This window comes from Giraffa tippelskirchi, chromosome 3 (assembly GCF_054371585.1).
Source record: "Giraffa tippelskirchi isolate mGirTip1 chromosome 3, T2T-mGirTip1v1.2.pri, whole genome shotgun sequence".
NCBI classification, from domain to species: Eukaryota; Metazoa; Chordata; class Mammalia; order Artiodactyla; family Giraffidae; genus Giraffa; species Giraffa tippelskirchi.
In genome coordinates, this window is record NC_137277.1 from 68,876,693 (window position 1) to 68,896,636 (window position 19,944).

The 19,944-nt window shown below is 41.9% G+C and overlaps 1 protein-coding gene across 1 annotated transcript in view; it reads right to left on the reverse strand.

Moving 5' to 3' along the window:
- Positions 1 to 19,722, reverse strand: part of MFSD6 (major facilitator superfamily domain containing 6) — a 93,027-nt gene extending 73,305 nt beyond the window's left edge. The window contains exon 1 of the mRNA XM_081581210.1: positions 19,388 to 19,722. The gene's annotated coding sequence lies outside the window, so the exon portion shown is untranslated. The remainder of the gene's footprint in view (positions 1 to 19,387) is intronic.
- Between the last annotated feature and the right edge of the window lie 222 nt (positions 19,723 to 19,944).

Here is a 19,944-nt window from a genome sequence, read left to right on the forward strand (position 1 = left end):
CAATTAATATCAAAAATATACAAGCAACTTCTGCAGCTGAATTCCCGAAAAATAAACAACCCGATCAAAAAATGGGCCAAAGAACTAAACAGACATTTCTCCAAAGAAGACATACAGATGGCTAACAAACACATGAAAAGATGCTCAACATCACTCATTATTAGAGAAATGCAAATCAAAACCACAATGAGGTATCATTTCACACCAGTCAGAATGGCTGCTATCCAAAAGTCTACAAGCAATAAATGCTGGAGAGGGTGTGGAGAAAAGGGAACCCTCTTACACTGTTGGTGGGAATGCAAACTAGTACAGCCACTATGGAGAACAGTGTGGAGATTCCTTAAAAAACTGGGAATAGAACTGCCATATGACCCAGCAATCCCACTGCTGGGCATATACACCGAGGAAACCAGAATTGAAAGAGACGCGTGTACCCCAATGTTCATCGCAGCACTGTTTACAATAGCCAGGACATGGAAGCAACCTAGATGTCCATCAGCAGACGAATGGATAAGGAAGCTGTGGTACATATACACAATGGAATATTACTCAGCCATTAAAAAAAATACATTTGAATCGGTTCTACTGAGATGGATGAAACTGGAGCCCATTATACAGAGTGAAGTAAGCCAGAAAGAAAAACAACAATACAGTATACTAATGCATATATATGGAATTTGAAAGATGGTAACAATAACCCTATATGCGAGACAGAATAAGAGACACAGATGCATGGAACAATTTTATGGACTCTGAGGGAGAAGGTGAGGGTGGGACGTTCTGGGAGAATAGCATTGAAACATGTATATTATCATATGTGAAACAGAACACCATTCCATGTTCGATGCATGAGACAAGGGCTCAGGGCCGGGGCAATGGGATGATCCAGAAGGATGGGATGGGGAGGGAGGTGGGTGGGGGGTCCAGGAGGGGGAACACATGTAAACCCATGGCTGATTCATGTCAATGTATGGCAAAAACTATTGCAATGTTGTGAAGTGATTGGCCCCCAACTAAAATAAATAAATTTATTAAAAAAAAATAATAAATAAAATAAAATAAAATAAAATAAATTAATTAAAAAAAAAAAAAAAAAGAATATTTATATGTTGGATGAAGTACTTACTCTGTTTGCAAACCTAGGAGAGATTTTGTTTATTTAACAGTCCATCAACTTGAACCCATTAAGCTAATATTTTGTTTTAAACTTCTGAATCTTAAAGATTTTTTAAAACACACTTTTAAAAAGGGAGAAGACATTTTAAATTATAAGCAGAAATAAACCTATGAACTTCTCTGGAAAATCTTGATTATAGGTTTGCAGTTAATCCTACTTGAATAAAGAGGGCAGGAGGGGCTTTTGTTTTTCAGAAAATCAGAAAAATTTTCTCACCTGGCACTCTCTAATGATAGTAATCAACATCATTATTGTGAAAACCTGGAAAGGCATTCAAGTGTATCTCCACCAAGTCATTAAAAAATAGCAGGTATTTCTGAATTATTGATGAGAGGTGATGAAATCATTCTTGTTAAAATTGATAGCTTTCTTCATTAAATATTTAAATTCAAACTGCTAAAACATATATTGAGTTATCCACAAGTAGATGAGTATGGAAGTGGATTCAACTTTTGAAGAAAAAAATCTTAAACCTGAATATATTACTTGGAACAACAAATGCCAAAGGTCAGATCTACCAACACACTATGATGACGTGTGCTTTACTGTAGCAGTGACATAACCATCGGTGATGGAGAGGAAACAACCCCTGGCTTACCCAGAAGGGAGACATTTCCTTCTGGCAACATTGCTCTCTTAACACGAAGCTGCCCAGAGACCAGAACTGAAGCTGCAGATGGGTAAACCCACTTCCTGAACCCTCGAAGCTAGCTCTACCCTGTTAGCTCTTACGGACCACTCACTAGGCTTCTGAGCAACTTGGATCATACAGCAGAACTCTAACTACGGCTGCAGTTTATTCCCAACACAGACATGGAGAAACCACTCTAAATGAGCCTTAGCTATTACAAAGCCACAGTCATCAAGACAGTATGGTACTGGCACACAGACAGAAATATAGATCAATGGAACAAAATAGAAAGCCCAGAGATAAATCCATGCACCTATGGACACCTTATCTTCGACAAAGGAGGCAAGAATATACAATGGAGAAAAGACAATCTCTTTAACAAGTGGTGCTGGGAAAACTGGTCAACCACTTGTAAAAGAATGAAACTAGAACACTTTCTAACACCACACACAAAAATAAACTCAAAATGGATTAAAGATCTAAATGTAAGAGCAGAAAATATAAAACTCCTAGAGGAAAACATAGGCAAAACACCCTCTGACATAAAGCACAGCAGGATCCTCTATGACCCACCTCCCAGAATATTGGAAATAAAAGAAAAATAAACAAGTGGGACCTAATTAAAATTAAAAGCTTTTGCACAACAAAGGAAACTATAAGCAAGGTGAAAAGACAGTCTTCAGAACGGGAGGAAATAATAGCAAACGAAGCAACAGACAAAGAATTAATCTCAAAAATACACAAGCAACTCCTGCAGCTGAATTCCAGAAAAATAAATGACCCGATCAAAAAATGGGCCAAAGAACTAAACAGACATTTCTCCAAAGAAGACATACAGATGGCTAACAGACACATGAAAAGATGCTCAACATCACTCATTATCAGAGAAATGCAAATCAAAACCACAATGAGGTACCATCTCACATGGTCAGAATGGCTGCTATCAAAAAGCCTATAAGCAATAAATGCTGGAGAGGGTGTGGAGAAAAGGGAACCCTCTTACACTGTTGGTGAGAATGCAAACTAGTACAGCCACTATGGAGAACAGTGTGGAGATTTCTTAAAAAACTGGAAATAGAACTGCCATATGACCCAGCAATCCCACTGCTGGGTATACACACCAAGGAAACCAGAATTGAAACAGACAAGTGTACCCCAATGTTCATCGCAGCACTGTTTACAATAGCTAGGACATGGAAGCAACCTAGATGTCTGTCGGCAGATAAATGGGTAAGGAAGCTGTGGTACATATACACAATGGAATATTACTCAGCCATTAAAAGGAATACATCTGAATCAGTTCTATTGAGATGGATGAAACTGGAGCCCATCATACAGAGTGAAGTAAGCCAGAAAGAAAAACACCAATACAGTATACTAATGCATATATATGGAATTTGAAAGATGGTAACAATAACTCTATATGCGAGACAGAAAAAGAGACACAGATGCATAGAACAGTCTTATGGACTCTGAGGGAGAAGGTGAGGGTGGGACGATCTGAGAGAATAGCATTGAAACATGTATATTATCATATGTGAAACAGATCGGCAGTTCAGGTTCGATGCATGAGACAAATGCTCAGGGCCGGGGCAATGGGATGACCCAGAGAGATGGGATAGGGAGGGAGGTGGGACGGGGGTTCAGGATGGGGCACACATGTAAACCCATGGCTGATTCATGTCAGTGTATGGCAAAAACCACTACAATATTGTAATTAGCCTCCAACTAAAATAAATAAATTAATTTAAAAAAAAATAAAAAATAAAAACAATGCACTAGAAAAAAAAAAAAAATGAGACTTAGCATCCTGGTATTCACACACTACACTGTGAACTGTTCAGTTCAACCCCTAGTGTTTTCCAGAATAGAGTTTTCCTTAAACGCACAGCACTCAATGTCAATTCCAACAGCCCTTTTTTCAACAAGGACTGCTTTAGCATCTGCTACACACTGAGCCAACATCATGAAAAAGAAATAGAAGGTTGGTTTTATAACAGTTCCACATGCTGCAAGGGCACTAAGGTGTGCAAAGGTGAATGACTGTTGTGGAATCTGCCTCTTCCTCTGCAAGCATTTTGACATGACTCCTTTATGGCTGCATGAAATCGTGAAAGAACTGAAGCAGTTCTAGTCCTGTCAACCCTGTCTGATTCTCCAGGGTCCAGCTTGAGCCCTGCAGGTGCTCAGTGCTACCCACAGACTCCCCACAACCCTTCCCAGAACCCAGAACCTGCCGTTTCTTGTCATTCATGGTGGACCTTTCCCAAGCTTGTAGCAAAATGTGTCTGCTAGGTGACAAACTGATTCGTATGGTGGTTAATTCCTAGCCTGCGGCTGCCCACTTTAAACCACATTTTTGTATTTTAATAGGATCTTAGTGGGCTATATTATTCTCACTGTTATTACTAAATAAAACACAACATTTAAACAACACTTGCTGTGGGCTTAAAATGGACTAACTCATTATTCCTCACAACAGTTCTCTGGTGCAATATGATTACTTCCCCCACTTTTCAGAAGAGGAAATTGAGAAACAAAGAAGGTAAATAATTACCCCAAGGGAATAAGTGGCAGAGCTGGGATTCAAATCGAGAAGTCTCTTCTCTTAAAGTTACTGCCTCTTGACCCGCTGGGCAGCTACTAGACAGGGAGCCAAAGACCTGGTCTTGGGTCTCAAAGACTTCATTGTTAACGAGGTGAGCCCAAAACACAAGGAAGGTTTAAATGACAGGTCAGAAGAATAATGGAAGCCACAGAACACTGCATAATCATCAAAAAATGTTCATGACAATAGGGGTGCTTCCAGAGTTCAGAGAAGAGAGCCCAGATTCCAGACGGGAGCTGTCAAGAGGATGAGGGACTTAACCTGACCCTTGAAAGATGTGCAGGGTTATGCTTTAGGCTAAGAGGATGAGAAAACTACTCCAAGGTGGGGGAAAGAAAAGACAGCAAGACATTCTTACAAGGTTAACCCTGGGGCTGACGAGCAAATGAGGTGAGCAGACAGTAATAGCTTACAGGAGGCCTCAAGTAGTAAGCTATAGGACGAACGGATAGAATACAAAATACTACATTAGGGGCTGATAATGAAGATAAAAGGCTTCCCTAGTGGCTCAGTGGTAAAGAATCTGCCTGCCAGTGCAGAAGACGCGGGTTCGCTCCCTGGGTTGGCAAGACCCCTGGAGAAGGAAATCGCAACCCACTCCAGTATTCTTGGGAAATCCTAAGGACAGAGAGGAGCCTGGTAGGCTACACTCCACGGGATTGCAAAGGAATTGGACACAACTTAGTGACTAAACAATAACAATGAAGACAAAGACATTCTTTTTTTTAATCCCACAAATATAAATCTAGCATCAACTATTAGATGGGATGCATGCTTGGTGAGCAATAATTCAAACAGTGAAGAACCTGCTGTCCCTGCTATCGAATCCAGTTGTGAGCCAAAGGTAGGTGCAAGCAAGGGTGACACAGGAGTCTCTGGTGTGAGGCCTTAACAGAGCGGGAGTCTTAAAGGATGAGTAAGAGACACCCACAAAGGAGGAGCAAGGGAGGTGCTGAGCACGATGCCAAGGCGTTCCTGAGTGGGAAGTGAGACGGGCAGAGACTGAGATCCTCACTCTGCCACCATCAAGCTCTGTAGCCTTGGGAAGGCTTCCAACTTCTTGAAGTCTTATTCTTCCTCATCTACAACATGAGGAATATAGGGATATTTTTCCATTAGGGTAGCCGTGAGGATGAAAAAAAATATGATGCCTGTTGAACTCTTAGCATAGTGCCTGATCTGAAAGAACATGTGCATGTATTTATTTTGAGCACAATGGAGAGCCACCAGAGAAAAGGAGGGCAGAATGACCACATCTGTATTTTAAAATGATCGTTAGAGTTTCAGCATGGAAAACAGATCGGCAGCATTCTGCTACTGCAACCTCTACTAAGGATTTCCAAACATTTGATCTTTTATTGTACTGTGACTCAGTGGTAAAGAACCTGCCTGCCAATGCAGAAGACGTGGGTTTGACCCCTAAGTCATGAAGATCCCCTGGAAAATTAAACGGCAACCCACTCCAGTATTCTTGCCTGGGAAATCCCATGGACAGAGGAGCCTGGCGGGCTACAGTTTATGGGGTCACAAAGAGTCAGACACAGCTAAGCGACTAAACAACAACTGCACTTAACACTAATTGCAAATACTAATATCCTGTGATGGAACCATTGCAGATAGAACTTCATGAATCTAATGCAATCTTTTACAATGTCTGGAAATCAAATAAACTGGCAGTATTTTCCTGACTCCTTCCTCAATTTCTGGAGGTTGCTCTCACACCTGAGCTGTTTCATGATTTAGGGGTGATTTTATTGCTCTTTTAATAGATATTTCCTGTGTGCCCCAACTAGATTATAAATACCTTGAGGGAAGAATTCAGGACTTGGTATATTGCCCTTTACTCTTAAGCTCTCAATAAATATTGGTTATCTCTTACAAACACCTGATGGCAAGATACTAAAGGTTTTACTAAGGCTTAATGTGGTAGACGTTTATTTTAGGAAGTGCAGAGAGAAGTCCCAGTTGCTCTCCTGGCTTTGACATAGCAGTACCTCTTTCAGCGTCCCTTTCCTCAGTGTAAAATGGAGACTGAAAACACAAACCCAAGTCAACTAACTCTCAGAGGGATTCTGGGGCTTAAATGAAATAATGTACGGAAAAGCAATTTTTCTAACTCAAAAGCAACATAGGAAAATTCGGTGGTGGTGGCTGTGATCTTATTCCAGGGTATGATATTTCATTACACCTCTGGGTCTTATTTTGCCATTACTCCAAAAGCATTCTTCCCAAGTGTTCTCGTGGTAATCTCTGGCACCACCCTTGAACCCTGGAACCCAGCTAGTATTTTACCCATCATTGCTTGTGAATTTACATCCATAACCATTTCCATGACCAGAGCCTAGCTGGGGAGTGGGGAGGAGGTGCATAGGCTCATTAGAGGACACACTGTTGGATTATGAACTAGAATAATTAAGTAAACCAGGCAAGAAATAACTATTCATTTAAAATACAGCCCCCTTAGGAACATTTTAATTATATTTGTAACATAGTAAATGTGAAAGAAAGGAGATGAAACTATCTCTAACATATTTCCCTTCACCTGCTAAGATGGTGAAAAGAACAAATTATTTTCATCTCAGGAAGAGGAGAGGTAGAATAGACTTTAACCCTAAATGAGGTTTTAGCAATTAAAGCCAAGTGGATTTTCACTTTCCCTTTGTGGAAGACACACTTAAATATCAATTTTAAAAATTGTAATTTAGATTCTCAGACCTTACCAATCATCATGGAAGCAGATTTCTACTCATTCCTTTTAGGCTTTTGCTTAAATATTGTGTCAAGAGGTTACAGTATAAATTTAAAGCAAGGCCCAGAACCTCATTTCCTTCTCTCTCTCAAATAAATGTCCTGTCTTAAAACAAGCCCAGTGTGAGGTACAAGCAATGGTTCATAGTATAGCATGGAAAAAAATGTTAAAAAGATTTTTTTTATATCTTGTGAATTTCTCCAACCAAAAAAATCCAATAGGTGTCCAAAATAGGAAGTGAAATTTACTGGACAAGCTGTTAGTGACACTCTGCATTTATTTCTCAAGAAGAAAAACAATATAAGGATTTAAGGGGGTCACAGAGGTTTATAAAATTAGAACCAGTGCACAGTCATCTCTCCCTAAACCAAGATCAACAGCCAGATGCATCAATGAAACTGTTTAGAATAACCAAGCTCCTGAATAGGCTGGGTTTGCAATATTCATTGAACTTTCATAGCTGAAGCTTAGAAACCTTTTCCCCACTGAAATAATATTACAAATAGTGGTGGTGGTACTCAGATGACTGAACCAAGAGTGCTAAAAGTTACAACGTGCATAACTTTTAAATTAGGGGAAATTCTTTCTCAATACTTTTCAACCTGTAATGTAAGCAACAGGTCTTGAAAGACAACCCCACTCAGAGGTTCTTCCCCACTCTCCTCCACCCAGGAGCCACAGAAGTGGGCATGGAACCACCAGCCACTTGCTTCCTACAGGGCAACAGTTCTAACCTATAACACTGGAGTTCCTGCCAGCGGTCTTTGAAACCACTGAATAAATGCATCATACATACATGTTCCACTCATTTTCAAATGTATATTGATGCTACTACCATCATATTATCTTCTTCTCTAATAAATGTTTATGCAATTCCGATTAGCTTTCTAACATTATGCAGTTTCTCAGACAGGGGCCTCTACAAGGGCAATTAGCTTCAAGTTGGAGCCTGAGAACTATGGTGTCTTCAAACACCTTGTAGGTAACAGAACAGGTACTGCGTTAGAAGAGGAGAGAAAAAGGAAGGCATAAAACCTGGTCAACATGAGCACAAACTCAGTTAAAGTGGGAGCCATAGCAAGTCAACCTTTATCATTTGAAAACTGCCTCGATTATCAAATTATTTACTATTTTAATGATTATAAACACAATCTTTGTTTCTTTGCCAAGAAGTTAACACAGAAAAATCTTAGCTTTTCTTTCTCTTTTCTTATCTTTTCAAAGCTTAAGACAAAGAATTTTTAAAAGGTCGATAATGAAAGTTGAGTTATTTAAAGTTTTAGATTCTCCTCTGTAAAGTACCACTTTATACTCCAGAAGGAATTTATAAAGAATATATATGATTATAAAAGGAATTACAATTCTATTAAAATGCTTTTTGATTTTTAAAAGGTTTTTTATTTTTAAGCCTGTGTGAATGCTTATTTTATATACACAGACACACATTTATTTTTTTTTCCAAATCTGTTCAGAAAAGGACTGACTTGAGCAAATACAATTATTATAGGACTATGAGTCTAAAATCTAGAAACACAGGAAATACTAAATACTAGAAACACAGGAAAATTAGACTGTGGAAAAATAAGAATTATACTGAGAAATAAAAAGACAACTCCAAGTATTAGTTCTATAACACTGGGCTAGAACATCAGTACATGTGTTAGCTGTGTAAAATAATGCTATATTTATAATGGGTGCTTGATAAATGCTTAGTCAATAAAAGACTGGCTTATTCAATAGACTTACTTGTTTATTCCGGCATTATTATTCACTGAGAAAGTTAAGAGGCTTAAAGAGTGGACAATCTATATATAAGACATGGCATTCTAAACAAAAATTTATAGTTGCTTCTTTCTCAGACATGTCTTTTATGAGTTTACAATCTAGATCAAAATATAAATCTCACAGTTTAAAATACATTCTTCCATAGACATGTAGCTATCACCAATGACTTTTCCTTATACCCCCAACTACACTGTAGTTTAAAACAAAATTTTATATACTAAGCACATTCCAGCATATGTAATCTAATCTAATTTGTCTTGCTTTTTATGCTATTAGGACTCTGTTGAATTCAGAGCTACCAAGTGCTATCAGTCTGTTTCAGAAAAGTATTTATTACCTGGCCCATTAAAGAAATAAGACACTTCAATAAACATACCATACTAATACTTTTGAAAATGAAAATATCCACCCAAGACGGATGGGTCATGGTGGAGAGGTCTGACAGATTGTGGTCCACTGGAGAAGGGCATGGCAAACCACTTCAGTATTCTTGCCTTGAGAACCCCATGAACAGTATGAAAAGGCAAAAAGATAGGACACTGAAAGATGAACTCCCCAGGTCAGTAGGTGCCCAATATACTAATGGAGATCAGTGGAGAAATAACTCCAGAAAGAATGATGGGATGGAGCCAAAGCAAAAACGAAACCCAACTGTGGATGTGACTGGTGATAGATGCAAAGTCTGATGCTGTAAAGAGCAATATTGCATAGGAACCTGGAATGTTAGGTCCATGAATCAAGGCAAATTGGAAGTGGTCAAACAGGAGATGGCAAGAGTGAACGTCGACATTCTAGGAATCAGCGAACTAAGATGGACTGGAATGGGTGAATTTAACTCAGATGATCATTATATCTACTACTGTGGGCAAGAATCCCTTAGAAGAAATGGAGTAGCCATCATGGTCAACAAAAGAGTCCGAAATGCAGTACTTGGATGCAATCTCAAAAACGATAGAATGATCTCTGTTCGTTTCCAAGGCAAACCATTCAATATCACGGTAATCCAAGTCTATGTCCCAACTAGTAATGCCGAAGAAGCTGAAGTTGAACGATTCTATGAAGACCTACAAGACCTTTTAGAACTAACACCCAAAAAAGATGTCCTTTTCATTATAGGGGACTGGAATGCAAAAGTAGGAAGTCAAGAAACACCTGGCGTAACAGGCAAGTTTGGCCTTGGAGTACAGAATGAAGCAGGGCAAAGGCTAATAGAGTTTTGCCACGAGAATGCACTGGTAATAGCAAACACCCTATTCCAACAACACAAAAGAAGACTCTACACGTGGACATCACCAGATGGTCAACAACAAAATCAGATTGATTATATTCTTTGCAGCCAAAGATGGAGAAGCTCTATACAGTCAGCAAAAACAAGACCGGGAGCAGACTGTGGCTCGGATCATGAACTGCTTATTGCCAAATTCAGACTTAAATTGAAAAAAGTAGGGAAAACCACTAGACCATTCAGGTATGACCTAGATCAAATCCCTTATGAGTATACAGTGGAAGTGACAAATAGATTTAAGGGTCTAGACCTGATAGACAGAGTGCCTGATGAACTATGGACAGAGGTTCGTGACATTGTACGGGAGACAGGGATCAAGAAAATCCCCATGGAAAAGAAATGCAAAAAAGCAAAATGGCTGTCTGAGGAGGCCTTACAGATAGCTTGGAAGAGAAGAGAAGTGAAAAGCAAAGGAGAAAAGGAAAGATATTCCCATCTGAATGCAGAGTTCCAAAGAATAGCAAGGAGAGATAAGAAAGCCTTCCTCAGCGATCAGTGCAAAGATATAGAGGAAAACAACAGATTGGGAAAGACTAGAGATCTCTTCAAGAAAATTTGAGATACCAAGGGAACATTTCATGCAAAGATGGGCTCGATAAAGGACAGAAATGGGATGGACCTAACAGAAGCAGAAGATATTAAGAAGAGGTGGCAAGAATACACAGAAGAACTGTACAAAAAAGATCTTCACGACCCAGATAATCACGATGGTGTGATCACTCACCTAGAGCCAGACATCCTGGAATGTGAAGTCAAGTGGGCCTTAGAAAGCATCACTACGAACAAAGCTAGTGGAGGTGATGGAATTCCAGTTGAGCTATTTCAAATCCTCAAAGCTGATGCTGTGAAAGTGCTGCACTCGATATGCCAGCAAATTTGGAAAACTCAGCAGTGGCCACAGGACTGGAAGAGGTCAGTCTTCGTTCCAATCCCAAAGAAAGGCAATGCCAAAGAATGCTCAAACTACCGCACAATTGCACTCATCTCACATGCTAGTAAAGTAATGCTCAAAATTCTCCAAGCCAGGCTTCAGCAATACGTGAACCGTGAACTTCCAGATGTTCAAGCTGGTTTTAGAAGAGGCAGAGGAACCAGAGATCAAATTGCCAATATCCACTGGATCATCGAAAAAGCAAGAGAGTACCAGAAAAACATCTATTTCTGCTTTATTGACTATGCCAAAGCCTTTGACTGTGTGGATCACAATAAACTGTGGAAAATTCTGAAAGAGATGGGAATACCAGACCATCTGACCTGTCTCTTGAGAAACCTGTATGCAGGTCAGGAAGCAACAGTTAGAACTGGACATGGAACAACAGACTGGTTCAAAATAGGAAAAGGAGTACGTCAAGGCTGTACATTCTCACCCTGCTTATTTAACTTATATGCAGAGTACATCATGAGAAACGCTGGGCTGGAAGAAACACAAGCTGGAATCAAGATTGCCGGGAGAAATATCAATAACCTCAGATATGTGGATGATACCACCCTTATGGCAGAAAGTGAAGAAGAACTGAAGAGCCTCTTGATGAAAGTGAAAGAGGAGAGTGAAAAACTTGGCTTAAAGCTCAACGTTCAAAAAACTAAGATCATGGCATCTGGTCCCATCACTTCATGGGAAATAGATGGGGAAACAGTGGAAACAGTGTCAGACTTTATTTTTGGGGGCTCCAAAATCACTGCTGATGGTGATTGCAGCCATGAAATTAAAAGACACTTACTCCTTGGAAGGAAGGTTATGGCCAACCTAGATAGCATATTTAAAAGCAGAGATATTACTTTGCCAACAAAAGTCCATCTAGTCAAGGCTATGGTCTTTCCAGTGGTCATGTATGGATGTGAGAGTTGGACGGTGAAGAAAGCTGAGCGCCGAAGAATTGATGCTTTTGAACTCTGGTGTTAGAGAAGACTCTTGAGAGTCCCTTGGACTGCAAGGAGATCCAATCAATCCATCCTAAAAGAGATCAATCCTGGGTGTTCATTGGAATGTCTGATGTTGAAGCTGAAACTCCAATACTTTGGGCACCTCATGCGAAGGGTTGACTCATTGGAAAAGACCCTAATGCTGGGTAGGATTGGGGGCGGGAGGAGAAGGGGACGACAGAGGATGAGATGGTTGGATGGCATCACTGACTCGATGGACATGGGTTTGGGTAGACTCCGGGAGTTGGTGATGGACAGAGAGGCCTGGCGTGCTGCACTTCATGGGGTCGCAAAGAGTCGGACACGACTGAGCGACTGAACTGACAGAACTGAGAAAGATAAATATTAATAGGCACTCTCATTAACTGAGAGTAGAAGAAGAGTCTTTCTAGAAGGCAAGGATTTAAGTGTATGGATGTTTATCATAATAATGAAAACTGATACAAAGTAAGTGATCAGTAATAAAAGCAGTTGAATTATGCATCTGAACATGAGAGAAAAAAAAGAACCTTATACCCACAGGATGGAAAACTGAACTTAACAGAACTTAAAATTAATAGAATATGGAGAAATGTTCATGAAAAAAAGCATTAAGTGGAAAAAAAAGCAAGACACAAATCTGTATGTATTGTAAGAGTTTACATTTGTAAATTTTGTCCTTTATACAAAATACACTTTATAAAAAGATTTGAAAATAATATCAAAATGTTACTAAGGGTAATCTCTGAGAAATAAAATTAGGAGTTACTTTAATTTTTTTTCTTTTAGTTTATTGGCTTTTTTTCCAACAAGTATCACTTTGAAAATACATATTTAAAAGGAATTATTTGAAATACAAAGTATCTGAGTGATAACTGGGACACCTTTGATCCTACAGTCCTGGAAAGGTCACTGGGACTTGCTCAATTGAAGTCTGCCTATCACTGTGCGGATCCTGCAGGAACAACTGAAAGGGCCAGTTACAAGAGCTTTGAGACACTCTTAAAAGATAAAACATCTTCAAAATAGGGAACCTCAGTAATAGGAAATAAAAGGTAAATGGATATCATTTTTGCACTTTTGAAACTCTTTTATTCAAACTCTCTCATAAAGGTGAGTTTGGCTTCTACCCATTCATTAAGCACAATTTCCCAGAAATCATTTTCAAACAGAAGAAGGCACTCCACAGTAGCTACCAAAGCTGGGCTGTGCTGGATTGGATCAGTGCATTTCTGTAAAAGTCATAGAGAGTGAGTGTGTCACTTTGTATCATTCTGTTTTAAGTGTTTAGTGTGGGGGCTTTGGGCTTGGCTCTGCTGAGAGAGGCCTTGGTTACCTTGGGCCAAGTGTATTCTACCTTAACCTTATCCCTAAAAATGCCCAGAGCAGTTATAAGAATTGAGCACGTGGCTCATAAGGACCCACTCCTCCTCCTCTGGGAGTGCTGGGCTCTGCTGGTCCCGTCTCCAATCTTCACCCCATGGTAGCCACGTGGGGAGTGGGGTAGAAGCACCTACCCCACTCTATGGAACCACTCGGGGGTTAACTGCCAGCCTAGGCTTCTTGCTCACTTTCACTGGACACAATTCATCCACAAATCAGACTTGTTGAGACAACACCAGTTCCTCTTTCCAGTTCTCCTTTTATCCCCCACAAAGCCACACCAGAGCTCTCTCGGCCACCGCTGATTCACGGCGTCCCATCTCTTTCTCTCCCCCAAGTTCCACTCTTGATCTCAGATCAAAACATTTCCTCATTCAGAGTTGAGAAAAGAGTCATTCAGACTTGGACTTCCCTGTTTTCTGGACATTCTCTGAATCTGTCTCCCCTACTCAAACACAGGCCAGAACAAATGTCAGAAAAGGTGTCTCAGCCCTCCCTTCCTCAATCTTCTTTTATATCTCTGGAATATTGTTTTTCTACGAGCCTAGAATTCTTCCCATCTTTGCCCCCATTCTTTCCTATTCCTAATATTCAGTAGGGCCACCAGGTTCCATGGTAATACAGGCCAGTCATTCACATTTCCAAACCTTAACATCTCGTTAACGTAATTGACAAAGGGATAAAGGCAGATGAAAGCTACTTTCACTTTTTCTTTTTTTCTGGCCAAGCCTCAAGGCATGTGGCATCCTCGTTCCCTGACCAGGAACAGAACCTGCACACCCTACAGCAGAAGCACAGAGTCGTAACCACTGGACCTCCAGTGAAGTCGTGGAAGCTACTTTTAATACACAACATTTGGGATATTTTTTGTTGGTGCTCAGGTAGGGGTGTGTATGTGTGTCTGTTTGCATATGCTATTTAAAGCCACAGAGTAGCAACCAGAGTTGCAATAGCTATAGTATAATATAGACACATATTAATATACAGGTTCATAGCTTAGGTGTTCCACATTTTTTATTTATTTTGGTTTGGTTTGGTTTAGTTTTCTACTTGGGCTCAGCACCCATAAACCATTACCTTAGCAAATGACTCTCATAGTTTGCACAAGTCACCCAGCCAACTAACTTAAACGATGCCATTTTCAGTTCAGTCGCACAGTCGTGTCCGACTCTTTGCGACCCCATGAATCGCAGCACGCCAGGCCTCCCTGTCCATCACCAACTCCCAGAGTCCACCCAAACCGACGTCCATTGAGTCCGTGATGCCATCCAACCATCTCATCCTCTGTCGTCCCCTTCTCCTGCTGCCCTCAATCTTTCCCAGCATCAGGGTCTTTTCCAATGAGTCAGCTCTTCGCATCAGGTGGCCAAAGTATTGGAGTTTCAGCTTCAACATCAGCCATTTTACAGAGTAGCAAATAAGTATCTTGTAAATACAAAGAAGGAAAAACAGCTACAAAGCAAATGTTACTGAAACGCAACAATAGGGCTAAGTACTGGAAAACATGTCATTCAGGATTTAGGACAATAAATCAAGCTGACACTGGCCTTCTCACCCTCCAAAATGCCAGTAAAGTATAATAAGGGCCACAGACAGCTAATGTTGGGTAATTAACTGTGGAAGAATCATATCCAAGTGGAATGTTCTTGATGGCGACATCAGGGTGTCTTCTTTGCCCCATGCAGAATTCACAGCAGATGTATATGTCTGAATTTCCCAAGAATCCAAAATGCTGTGTCCTGGGAAATAGCACATTCCTTTTGCTCTGAGGAAAAGGTTTCACCCAAACTGGCTTTGCACTACTGTCGGAGTTTGCACTTGATTTCTGGGTTTAAAGCGGACCTACTGAGCAACAAAGTTTCCTAAAGCAAAAGACTGAGACTTCCCTCAGCCCAAAACAGAATTAGAACCCTACACAAAATGTTGGATGTCACCTAAAATTGTCAGAATATCTCTTCTGCAAAGTGATTTTACCGTTATCCTTTTCTCAGGATTGCCTATGACATTTACAATAAACCAATCTTATTCGCTTTTCCTTCATGTACAAAACACAAGGAAGAATGTGTTTTCTTGATTCTGAAAAATGTGAATGTATTTGATTCTGGATTTCTAAGTCTGAGCAGGGAAATGTGTTAATTTTTAAGAATTCCAAGCGGTGCTTTTTATTAGTATTATATAAAACTAAGCCAAATTATGGGATTGTATATATACACATCAGACAAGATTATGTACATATACACATATGTATGTTTCTAAACTATATGTGCATGGATATATATATATATATATATATATAAGCATCAGACTAGATTAACTTGATAATAGCTTCCTGCTCCTGAAATTATGTTACTAAAAATAATTACACCTGAAGTCATTTCATAGAAATGACACAGCAGGTAAATTTATATCTCCTACTCCTAACTTCTGGGCTTCCCAGGTGGCTCAGTGATAAAGAATTTGCTTGCCAAGGCAGGAGACACAAATTTGATCCCTGGGTTGGGAAGATCCCCTGGAGAAGGAAATGGCAACCCACTCCAGTATGCTTGCCGGGAAAATCCCATGGACAGAGGAGCCTGGCGGGCTACAGTCCAAGGGGTTGCAAAGAGTCAGACACGACTGAGCACACAACGCACGCGCTCCTACCTTCTACAGAAAGGCCAGACATGCTTCCAAAGACAGCCACCACTAGCAAGAGCAGGAGGAAATTCTTACCAGCCTCTCCAGCAGATAAACTGGGGTGGGGGTGTGGGCTTCCCTGGTGGCTCAGTGGTAAAGAATCTACCTGCCAACGCAGGAGACATGGGTCTGATCCCTGATCCAGGAAGATCCCACACGCCACAGAGCAACTAAGCCCATGCGCCACAACTACTGAGCCTGTGCTCTAGAGCCTGGGAACTGCTACTGCAGCCTGTGTACCCTAGAGCCCCTGCTCCCCATTAAGAGAAGCTGCTGCAGTGAGACACCTGTGCACTGCAGCTAGAGAGTAGCCCTCACTCGCTGCAACTAGAGAAAACTGCAGGCAGCAAAGACCCAGCACAGCCAAAAAATATATAAAATAATTTTTAAAAATTGGGGTGTGTGTACCAAAGCATTCTTATTATGGAGGAAAATCGGGCGTACTATAGACTATGCTATAGGTATTATTAGAAAAGATAAAACTTAGTCATCCAAGACTCATCACTCTTTGCTCCCTTATCTGCAAATTCCAGAATACCACCTTCCTCTTTGATACCCTGAGTCCCATGTTTCACTTCTCTAATATTACAGAGTTTAGGCACATTCACTTTTTTTCTTATTTTGTTATTAAGTGAATCAATTCTACTCTTTTTGTTTCTCTATTTAGTTTATATAATAAAAGAACAAGTGCCTGTTGCAAAAAGAAAGAAAAAATGTTTTGTAAGCCCAAAATAACTTTATAAAGTAAAAAGGAAAAGTACCCTCCTCTCTTTATCATCTGAACTCACTTCTTTCAGGAAGCCACCCGAAGAGACAACAAGATATATGTGTGCTTGTATGCAGGTCTGTATATAAATATCTTCTGCAATTTCTTTTTTTCACTTACCATATCATGACTTTTTTCCTAAGATAATATGCCAAAGCAGCTAACAGACACATTTACATGTATTGCACTTCCTTTCCCTACAATGAGATTGCTAAATCAAGATTTATTGAATAGCAAAAGAAGTAAAACAAAAAACCTCTCGGTCTAATACTAATATATCTGGTTATGATCATTTTTACACTTGCCTTCAACATACAAATGGTGACAACAAATGTGTGAATGTACATGCATAAATATATATGCACTATAAGTATGTAGATTATCTTACATAGATAAATGTTAACATAGTAATGTATGTATATTGAAATGAAATTAATTTTCAAAGGCAAGAAGTAAAGGAAGGCACCTGCGTAGGTGGTGAGGCTTCATGAGTCTTGAATAGGGAGGGACACCGTGTGGAAATTCCCTGGGCTTTGAAGGCAGAGACACAGGGTCAAATCTAACCCCACCTCCTACTGATTTTGAGGTTTGTGTAAGTCCCTTAACCATTTCAGCTTCCTTTTCATCATCCGTAAAATGGGAAAAGACTTATCTTACAGAGTTTTAGAATTTAAGTGTTTAAGATGGTGCCTTAAACATTCTAAGTGCTCAAAAAGTGCCTTATTACCGTTAATAATCCAGAAACTATATATGCTAGACCTGGTGATCTTATACCTCAGATCACCAAATACCTGCAAACCTCGCTATTTTGCTTATCTTTGTGTTTTGGTTTGGCTTCATGTTTTTATATTAACTTTATTCATACAGACACAGAAAGTGTCTTAGAAATAAATTACTGCAAACATGCCTAGTAGCTGTAATGCACTACTGAAATATGATCCTTTCTCCTCCTAGTCCCCAAGGGTATCTTGCTCTGGGCTCAGTGGCAATTTCCAAGCCTCCTCCTTAAAGCAATCCTAAGTTTTTTTACAACCTGTGACAAACACAAGTCATCTGAGCACCACAAAACCACTGAAAATACCTCTCATGTCTGCTGATGACCAGCAGCTTAAAGTGTCAAAAGATGACCTTTCCAATGAAGCTGCCTCCTGTCCTCTCCTTTCACTTACCAAGGCCATCAATGATGCACACATACACCTGTAGCAGACTAGTGGTCACGTCTTAGGGAAAGAAGTGCCCTGCGGACACCAGGGGCTTCCTTTTATCACCTCCTTGGTCAGCTGGACATCCACCACACCTTTTGCATTCATTTATTTTGAAGAGGTTAGATTTCCACAAAATCCTAAACTTCTAGAACAATTAGGGGGAAGCTTGTCCACTATACTGTTCAACCATCTCCTTTGACAGGTGAGAAAACGGGGGCTCAAGATGTGACCCGTCTGACGGCATACAAATATCTAGACACCAGTTGGGATTAAAACCTCAACTCTCTAAGGTTCTTTCCTATTACTGACAGGTATGGTTTTATCTGTTCCAGTAGCTCTGTAAATTGTTTACTGAATATTTTCGGATGAAAGGAAACATTCTTGGTTGCGAATGTGTGTGGGAGAGGAGAAATGCACCGTGTCCTGGCTTTAACGGTAATTAATCCACCTGCCTGTTCACTTGGGGGTGGATAAATGAAGGGGAAAGTTGCATTTGGGATTTTTCACCATCCTACTTAAATTTGTAGGGGCCTGTGTAGAAGATAAACAGGACTCCAAAGGACTAGAAACCCCTAGTGTTACCTCAAAATGGCTCTAGGGACACGTTAGGCCAAGTTGAAGTAAAGAAGCACAGAGGTGGTGTATTTCTTCTAGGATGGTAGCAGGCAAGGGAAAGAGGTTTGTTGTTTTTTTTTTTTTTTTTCCTATTTGTTCACCTGGGGGAAGCAGACGCTGTCAATTTCCTCCTCTAGCCACACAAGTGGCTATGTATCTGTTCGCTGGCTGGCTGCTGGTTTTCGCCTCCCTTTCTCCCGACGATGTTTATGGCAAGGGCGTGAGTGGGGCTCGGCCAAGAAGGGCCTGGACACTGGGGCCCAACCTCACCCCGCACCCCGGCTGCTGCCGGCGCCGGGCGAGGGCTCCCTTGGGCAGCGCCTTTGTTTTCCTGACTCCAGTTACGTTTGCGGAAGTGCTGCCCGCGCCGGGGTGCCGGCTGTAGCCGGCCCCAGCACCCCAAAAGATGACAAGCGACTGGGGAATCCAAGGGGAGGGAGACAGCAGCGGGTGATCGGGGCTGGGAGCGGTGACACCCTTCGCCCCGACGCCCGGGCTCGGGGCCCGTCCTCGCCAGCCCCCCTCCGCACAGCAGGTGCGCGCGCCGGAGGAGGGGGGCTCCCCGCCCTCGACTCGGTCCCCGGGCGCTCCGGGCCCCGACTCACCTGCGGCGGGCGGCGGCGGCGCTCAGCTGCGCGGGGCGTGGGGAGCCATCTCCCCCCGGCGCGGGGCGGCGGCTCTGGGCGCCGGGGCGGCGGCTGTCGGGGCGGCGCGCACCATCTCGGGCGGGTAGCCGGTTCCTCCGGGGCTGCGGCGGGGGAATGCGAGCCGGTGGGGAGAGCAGGAGCGGCGAGCCGAGCGCACCGGCCAGCCCGACCTCCTCGCTCTCTCCCCTCCTGCCTCTTCCTCCCGCCCGGCCTCCGCCGCTCGCTACCGGCTGGACCCGTTTCAGGGCCAAGCGCGGAGGACCCGCCGCCAGGTGCAGCGCTCCGCCTCCTGCGGCGGCGGCGGATGCGTCGGCGGCAGCTCCTCCCGGCCTCCCGCCCGCCGGGGCGTCCCCGGGGGACCCGCGGCCTCAGCCCTGCCCGGGAATCGCACCGCGATGGGGGGAAGCAGACGCGAGAGTCGATCCCCGGGTCCCCCGACCCCGGCGGAGACCCATCCCCCACAAGGCGAACGATGCGGGCCTAGCTCCGGGGGGAGGGGGCGGAGAGTGGATGAC